This window comes from Marmota flaviventris, chromosome 2 (genome assembly GCF_047511675.1).
Source record: "Marmota flaviventris isolate mMarFla1 chromosome 2, mMarFla1.hap1, whole genome shotgun sequence".
NCBI lineage: Eukaryota > Metazoa > Chordata > Mammalia > Rodentia > Sciuridae > Marmota > Marmota flaviventris.
Window position 1 is genome coordinate 74,295,668 of NC_092499.1, and position 8,175 is coordinate 74,303,842.

Sequence of the window (8,175 nt, forward strand, 5' to 3'; positions counted from 1 at the left end):
TAGGGAAGATGCCAAATCTCTTTGTGCTAGAATGTAATAGGAAATCTATATTGACAGTGGACTGTTGACATGTTTAACAGCTTTCTGCAGGGAAAAAAAAATATTTCCTGCAAATATTGGCTCTGACTGACTGTGGTGGTGAAGGAGATTGTGAAAGGAGAGAGTGAACTATGAGGGGAGAGATTCAAGGGTAGATCTGTGGAGAAAAACATTTAGCTAGTGTACTGTGTTGAAAGGTGTTCCCAAAATTCTTTTCCCTGGAGAACCCCAAAATGTGACCTTTGCATTAGGGTGTTTGCCCATAAAATGCCCAAGTTAAGATGAGGTCATACTGGATTCAGATAGATCCTACTCTCCTGACTGTTGACTAAAGTTAGTGTAGTAGACTGCTGCCCTGTGTCTGACCTGTTTTCCCTCAGTTTATCATTCTTATCTACTGAGGATGCCTGAGCTTTCTTACAAAGGATAAAGAGTTAAGGCTGTACAATGCAGAAATTTAGATAATGTGATATTAGCAAAATTCATGTATATCTAAACGACTGATAAGTGATCTTCCTGGAAACAAATTGCTGGAGATAAAAAATAAATGGAGCTGTGATGGGAAAGGAAACTTAAAAGTAGGAAGGGATGGAATGTTTGTTTAATAAGGTCAGAGAATTTAATAGGTCTCTTTACTTGGGTTTAAACTCTGTCACTCTGTCATGTTCCTAATACCTCTGATCATTACTTTATCTATAAACTATACTGCTGCTTTACAGTATTTGTGAGGATCTATTGGAATTATTTCTGAAACTACTGAAAATTATAAAGTGCTATTATTACCCATACTGAAGTTTCCATGACTGCTCATCAACTGTATTCATTCCCTACGAAATACTATACCACAAAAACGGGTGGGTTAAAGCAACAGAAATTTATTCTGTCACACTTTGGGAGGTGAGAAGTCAGAAATTAAGGTGTCAGCAAGATCATACTTTATCTGATGGCTTTGGAGAAGGATCCTGCCTTTTTTTTTTTTTTAGTACTGGAGATTGAACTCAGGAGCACCCAACCAGTGAACCATATTTTCAGCCCTCCTTTGTATTTTATTTAGAGACAGAGTCTCACTGAGTTGCTTAGCACTTTGCTTTTGCTGAGGCTGGCTTTGAACTTGCAATCCTCCTGCCTCAGCCTCCCGAGTTACTGGAATTACAGGTATGTGCCACTGCATCCAGTGGGCTTCCGCCTTTTCTAGCTTCTGGTTGCCAGCAATCCTTGGTGCTCATCCATTTGTAGATGCATCACTCCAATCTTTGCCTCTGTCATTATCTGGCCTTTTTCCTTGTATCTGCATCTTCACATTGACATCCGCCTCCTTGTGTTTTCTTGTCATTTTCCTTCTAGGTGTTTCTGTCCAAATTTTCCTCTTTTAAGAAGTTCAGGGCTGGGGATGTGGCTCAAGCGGTAGAGCACTCGCCTGGCATGCATGCAGCCTGGGTTCGATCCTCAGCACCACATACAAAGATGTTGTGTCCGCCAAAAACTAAAAAATAAATATTATAAAATTCTCTCTCTCTCTAAAAAAAAATGTTTAAAAAAAAAAAAAGAAGTTCAAAGCCAGCCTCAGCCACTTGTGAGGACCTAAGCAACTTAGCAAGACCATGTCTCTATATAAAATATACAAAGGGGATGTGGCTCAGTGGTTAAGCAGTCTTGGATTCATTCCTCAGTACTGAAAAATAAAACTAAAAATAAATAAATCCTAACTCATTAACCGACTGACTTTGGGCAACTCCATTACCTTCCCTGGGTCTTAGTTTCCTCATTGTAAAGTGTTGTACAAGCAGTAATAATGTTAACTTGGTTGAACTAGAATTTTCCTTTAATACCTCATCCCCAACCCCTTTTCAAGCTAGGCATTCCCTATTATCGTTCATGATGATGATTCTCAGATCACTTAGGAGCTCATTTACCAACTTCTGGAATCTATTTTGTTAATGTACCTTATCACATCACAGAACATATATCTGAAAAGCTCATAGTATACAACAGAACTCAACTCCCATGATCCAGCTCCTGTGCTTTTTAGTAATGCAAAGTAGTGAATGTCTTTGTTTTGTTTTTAGGCACATCACATTACAGATTCAAATTTCTCCCATTTTGCAAGTTAAAACCTAATTTGTATCCAAATTTGGAACTATCTGTAAAATTTCATCTAGTTAGTTTTGGTTCAGTATTCCAGCATTTCTGCATAATTTAAAAAATCCAGATTCTTTAAAATTGAGAGCCTGGTATTTAACGTTAATTATAGAGCCACCCACAAGTTTGAGAGGCATGCTTTCCAAGTTTTGGTTCCTTCAATCTGTACTTACTGAGAGCCTACTATATACTAGGTCCAGAGACTATGTGAATAGAAAAGGATGATTTCTGCTTTATGGAGGTGGATGTATAAAGTAACAAGTAATGCACAGGAACTATATGGAAAGTGTTATTGGAGATGGGAAGGGACCCAATCAACTGCCTAGGGATTAGGGTGGTTTCAGGGAGGAAGTATTCATACTTTGTTAGCATTGAAGGTACAAATACAAAACCAAATCATTGGCTTCAGGAGCCTATGTAGCCACGTGAGGACTGTCAGACAAATGAACAAACTTTTAAGTCTTGATAAAAACTAATGCTTGGCTTAACGTGGTGCTTTCCAGGCAAAGACCAGGGGACAACACAAAACTTTTGGCAAGGGAAGTGGAAATGAGAATATATAATAGAGCCCAAACCCTACTTCTGGAGGTGGGAGAGTGGCTGAAGGTTGAGTTCATCACCAATGGCCAATGGTTTAATCTATCATGCCTGCATAATAAAGTGTCTGTTAAAGCCCCAGGACTGGCTTCACGGAACTTCCAGATTGGTGAACAAGAATACATCCGTATGCTAGGAAGGTGGTTCACCCCAACCCCCTGGGGACAAAAGCTTCAGCACTCCAGCACTCCTAACTTTGCCCAGTGTGAGTGTCCTTTAAAAAACAATCCTTTATAATAAATGGGTTAAGGGGTGGGAGGAGGGGGGAGAGAAGACATAATAGGATGCAATACATGAACTCACTCTTTCTAGAAGCTTTTCCAACATAGAGTTACAAGGAGAGTATTCCAGGATGTGGAGACTGCTTGCAGCAATGGTTTATAGGAAATTTTGATAAGTCCTATTGTCAAGAGGTAATGGCACCAAATCATTAAACCCTTTACTGGTATGTTGGGGAGTTTTGACTTTATGCTACAGGTGTTAGTATCTATTCTAAATATTTTACATAAGGGAAAGAATGTCATATTATGATCAGTGTGCATTCATTTTTTTCAGAGTGGAGTAGATCAGGAGGAAATGGAAGAGTCCTAGACTGATGATAAGAAACCAATTTTGAAGCTATTGTGGGTCCATGAGAAAAAACAAAGACCACCTGAACTAAGACAATGGCTTGGTATGGCAAAGGAAGGAAAGAACATTAGAGAAATCTTTTACAAAATGAAGACTTTCTGCTGTACAAAAGCTGGGGGCGGGTAGAGGGAATCAATGCCAACAGAACTACCCTATGGGAAATATAAAAGAGTCATCAGATGGAAGGAAATGATTGAGTGCCCTAGGTACTTGGAATTAATCAAACAAAATCATATAAAGATTCTTGCCCTTGGAGAATATACATTCCAGCAGGGGGAGATAGACATAAACATATACATAATACATAAGTAACCAATAGAGTGTTAGAAGGTGATAACACTGTTTGTTTGTTTGTTCTAAATAGAGCACCAAAAAGAGAATCATAGTGATGGGAGCTACTTTCAGAATTGAACAGTCTCCTTTGAAATACAGTGTCTGTTCATTTAGGGTTTTTTTTTCCCCCAAGTCCTCAACTTGAAAATAACACCATTGGAATTTATATTAGAATATAAGAAAAATTTAAATTCAAAATTTCACTCTATGAAATAATGTATATATTCAATGTTTCAAGTATACAGTATAGTTAAGTTTTTTTGTTTGAGTTTCATTTTGAAATGGAGATCAGATTAATTAAGGAATCATGGATATGTTATAAGTTATCTTTAAAATGTTATCCATATAACAGAAGACATAATTTTCATATTTAGTAACAATAAGATTATAATAAGACAATTCAAAGTTGTTTTCTCAAGGACTATGTTATGGAAAAAAATTAACAAATATTCTGAATTAATCAACTAAAGCTGGCTGGTGTGGGAAGCCGTTCTCGCACGTGATTGGGCACCTCCCTGACTGGGTGTGAGGCGTTCTGGCTAAACTGTGTCAGAACTAATCCCCACCCTCTCTAGGTGCGAGAGCCCATCCGTGTGGAGGTGTGACTGACCATTGACCCTGAGACCAATCACTGACCCTGACCTTGGAATGCTGCCCCCTCGACCTTCATTGGATGGAATTTTCCCCTGAATTTCTTGTTCCCCAATAAAAGGCCACTCCCTGGCGTTCTCTCTCTCTCTCTCTCTCTCTCTCTCTCTCTCTCCTGCTAGTCTGTGTAAACCTCGCTGCTCCACCGGGTGGCTCGAGGCAGGAGCCAGAGGGGAGAGCCGTCTCAGACCTGGTCAAAGAAAAAGGTAAATTGAGTTTTGTGTGTTTATTTTGATCTCACTAGTTAACTTCTATGCTTCGAACCTCTTGTATGAAGCCAGCGTGCTGGTCACAAGGTCTTTATATTTCCAATTATATTAGTGCCTTTTAATTAATACTTTCTAAAGTACAGGATTTAATCAGAATGGCAGCTTTCATTATGTGGCTTTCTTTTTCTTTGTTTTTTTTTTAAAACTATCCATTGAGTTGTACAAAATAGAAGACACAGAGAAAAACCCATATAAATATGGTTATCTCATACTAGACAAAGGTGCCCAAATCATTCACTGGAGAAAAGGTAGCTTATTCAACAAATGGTGCTAGGAAAACGGGAAATCTATATAGCAAAATGAAATTAAACCTCTATCTATCACTCTCCACAAAAATCAGCTTGAAGTGGATCAAAGACTTACTCTCTAGAACAGAGACTCTGCACCTAATAGAGGAAAAAGTAGGCCCAAATATTTATCATGTAGGCTTAGAACCTGACTTCCTTAACAAGACTCCTAAAGCACAAGAAGGATAATCAAGAATCAATAAATGGGATGGATCCAAACTAAAAAAGTGCTTCTCAGCAAAGGAAACAATCAATAATGTGAAGTGCGAGCCTATAGAATAGGAAAAATCTTTACCACATGCCCCTCAGATAGAGCACTAATCTCCAGGATATATAAAGAACTCAGACTTAACACCAAAAAAAGAAACAAACAAACAAACAAAAAATCCCAAATAACTCAATCAATAAATGAGCTAAGGAACTGTACAGACGCTTCACAGAAGAAATACAATTGATCAACAAACATGAAAAAATGTTCATCATCTCTAGCAATTAGAGAAATGCAAATCAAAACTAAGATTTCATCTCACTCTAGTCAGAATAGCAATTTTCAAGAATACAAGCAATAATAAGTGTTGGTGAGAATGTGGGGAAAAATGTACAATGATACATTGCTGGTGGGACAGCATGAAAGAAAAATGAGAAAGTGAGAGGAAGGCGAGCAGGAAATGAAGGCAGAGATCCACACAAAGGTTTATTTGTCAAAGCTGACAAAGAAGGCCATCCCTCTATAGAGTGGAGAGAGGCACTTGTGATATTTGGGGTTCAGCTTTTGTGGAGTAGGGGTTTGGATTTGTAGTTGTGGCGCTATGGGATAGGCTCGGGTATACTTGCATCAGAGCTAGGTGAGTGGGGAATAGCCAGGGATTGGCTTAAGTCGATGGCACCATGGGGCTTTCCAGAGCAAAGGGGTTGGCTTAGGGTTATGGTACCATGGGGTAGGTACTAATGGGGATGGGGGGAGTTCAGGTAGAAGGAAGTACAGGAAAGTGAAACTCATAAGATGGCGGTTAACATTTAAGATGGCTGCTGGAATGTTAAATCAATACCCTATATTGCAAATTGGTGGAACCACTCCGGAAAGCAGTATAGAGATTCCTCAGACAATTTGGAATGGAACCATCATTTGATTCAGCTATCCCACTCTTCAGTTTATACCCAAAGGACTTAAAATCAGCATACTCAGTGATGCAGCCACATCAATGTTTATAGCAGCTCAATTCACATTAGCTTAACTATGGAAACAACTTAGATGCCCTTCAACAGATGAATGGATAAAGAAAATGTGGTACATATACACAATGGAGTATTATTAGCCTTAAAGAAGGAAGAAATTATGCATTTACAGGTAAATGGAGGGATTCCACCATGCGACCAGCCCACTGGTTTCATTAAAGAGGTTCGTGGCATAAAAGTTAACTAGTGAGATAAAAATAAACACACAGACTCAATTACCTTTTTCTATGACCAGGTCCGAGACGGCTCTCACCTCTCTGGCTCAAACCTCGAACCACCCGGTAGGGCAGCAAGGCTTACTCAGGGCTAGCAGGAGAGAGAGAGAGAGCACACCAGGGAGTGGCCTTTTATTGGGGAACAAGAAATTCAGGGGAAAATTCCATCCAATGAAGGTTGAGGGGGGCAGCATTCCAAGGTCAGGGTCAGTGATTGGCCTCAGGGTCAGTGGTCAGTCACACCCCCACACGGACAGGCTCTAGCACCAGGAGAGGGTGGGGAAAGCTCCAACACAGTTTAGCTAGAGCGCCTCACACCCAATCCGGGAGGTGCCCAATCACGTGCGAGAATGGCTTCCCACAGAGGGAACTAGAGAATATCATGCTATGTGAAGTAAGCCAATCCCTAAAAACCAAAGACCAAATGCTGATCTGTATGTGGGGGGGCAGGTAGGGAAGAATGAAGGAACTTTGGATTGCGCAGAGGGGAGTGAGGAGAGGGTTGGGGCTATGGGGATTGTAAGGATGGCAGAATGAGACAGACATTATTACCCTATGTACATGTATGATTACACTACTGGTATGAGCACCATGAATACCCAGAGGAATGAGAAGTTGTGCTCCATTTGTATACAATATGTCAAATGCATTCTACTGATATGTATAACTAATTAGAACAAATAAAGTAAAAATTTTAAAAAAGCAAAAAATAAAGAATCCATTGCAAATGTATTATGCATTAGGAACTAAACTAAAATCCACCAGCATAGTAAAAAGATGTTATCTCTGTTCAGTGAGAACAAGTTTCAAAATATATTTTCTTTTAAATGTATTCAGTCAGTACACAATCCTTTATAAAAGTTTTATTTTCTGTCAATACCTTCATTACATTTATAAATAGAAGATTTACACAGTACCCCATAAAAATTAGAACCCTTACAAATATCTACATATATTTCATATCATAAAAATTCCAAAGGAGTACTTTATTAAAGGTGGGCCCTAGGTAATGGTCCATATACTGTGCAGCTTTTAAAATATATATAAATCTGTAAAGTTTTCTTTGTCCACAAAATATTGCAAAAAATTAGCAAAACTCTTATAGTGAAATTGAACTTCACTAAGCCCCCATATTTTGGAAAGGAATTTGATGTGATTTTCCCATGAGATTAAAAAATTAGATAAACAGAATGAGATAAAGATAAATTGAAAACAAATGCATACTTCACAGCAGTTAAGGCATGAGTGTGATAGAAGAGAACAACTGAGAAGTAGGACATGGGAGACATGGGAAGGAACAAATAGTAATAATGTTTTATGAGTCTGAACTTGGACATAAATTCTACTGACATTGAGTTACTCTCATCCTGTTTTAGGAATGTTAAAATTGTGTGTGTGTGTGTGTGTGTGTGTGTGTGTGTGTGTGTGTGTGAGATTGTGTGGGTAAGAGTCTTGCTAAGTTACCCAAGCCAGCTTCGAACAAGGGTTCCTCCTGCCTTAGCCTCTTAGTAGCTGGGATTATAGGCACAAAGCACTGGGCTGGGCTTGATGTACTTTTTTTTTTTTTTCATCTTTAAAATCATCTTAGGCTTGATATGTTTTTCCTTCAGTAAAACCACCCTGAATCTGATCAGGACACTAGGTCCAGGAATCTGAGTTGCTAGTTCAACATATTTGAATTTGTAAGAAAGATTTCCTTCAGCTGGTTAAGGTTGCTATTAATCCATGTTATTATTGTTCATTTTAGATAAGCATAGGATGTAGAGAAAATAAAGGGAGACC